This window comes from Dioscorea cayenensis, chromosome 12 (assembly GCF_009730915.1).
Source record: "Dioscorea cayenensis subsp. rotundata cultivar TDr96_F1 chromosome 12, TDr96_F1_v2_PseudoChromosome.rev07_lg8_w22 25.fasta, whole genome shotgun sequence".
NCBI lineage: Eukaryota > Viridiplantae > Streptophyta > Magnoliopsida > Dioscoreales > Dioscoreaceae > Dioscorea > Dioscorea cayenensis.
Genome location: NC_052482.1, coordinates 15807962 through 15808989, shown reverse-complemented (window position 1 = coordinate 15808989; position 1028 = coordinate 15807962). Strand labels below are relative to the sequence as shown.

Genomic DNA, 1028 nt, shown 5'->3' with positions numbered 1-1028 from the left:
ACCTGCACTTCCTCTGCAACCTCCACCACCACTCTCCTTGAGAGCACCCACACTTCTTCTGCAATCTCCACCTCCGCGCCTCCCCTGGCCGCCTTCGCCAGTGCCACCCTCGGCATTGTATGCCCTCTCATAGCCTCTTGCTTAAACCCTAACTTTTTTCCACCGCATCTGGCGATCATCTGGTGATCTCTTCAGCTCTTATCCTTCGATCTCCTGTGGATTAAAGGTGGGGTTTTCAGAAATTGAGGGTAAAAATCTCTTCCGATCCCTATAATTTATAGTTGATCTTGTAGATTTCTTCGTGTTTTACTTTTTCCTATTGATGAGATTTCTAATTTATTTTTGTTTGATCTCTTGATGTGCAGGATATTCAACCGATACTTGCCTTCTCAGTGCTGGCTGTGGTGGTTAAGGTATGGTGATTTATTAGGTTTAATCATGTTTATTATGTAGAGAATTTTGATTTATTTTGTGATTTTATCTAGGATTTGGATTTCCCTTATGATGGTTCTCAATTGGTGGATATCTTGTTGCCAATATATTTTTCAATCTTGTTTGATGAATGTTTGGGTTGTTGGTCAATGAGCATTCATCAATATCAAGGTCGAGGTATGGCTGAAAAAAATAATTCTTCACTTTTTTTAAAAAGCATCCAATGTTTAAGATAATATATAAAATTTTATTTAGCTAAAAAAAAGACATAAATGTTAACTTATATTTCATTCTTTGTTAGTCTCTTATCAACATTTGGCTCTAATCTTATATTTTATTGAGAGAATGAAACATTATTCCCAAATGACACAAACATTTGTCTTTCCTTGTAGTTGTAGCTCATGGTGTGGAGTCTTTGAAAAGCATAATGAGTGTCAAATAGCACTTTAATGATTTAATTAATTGATTTTTTTTTTAATTAAGGTTGAACTAAACTCATGGCAGCATGTTGCCGTCTATCCATTATGTTTGTTTGTTTGTTTTTTTTTTTAAACAAAAATTTAATCTCATAACATTACACTACTATCATAAATTTC

General features: G+C 34.6%; 1 long non-coding RNA gene across 1 annotated transcript; it reads left to right on the top strand.

Moving 5' to 3' along the window:
• The first annotated feature begins 210 nt into the window (after nt 1-210).
• On the top strand, nt 211-592 carry LOC120273050. The gene is made up of 3 exons (XR_005540498.1): nt 211-248; nt 366-413; nt 486-592. It is a non-coding gene; the product is annotated as an uncharacterized LOC120273050 (long non-coding RNA).
• Nucleotides 593-1028: the final 436 nt, after the last annotated feature.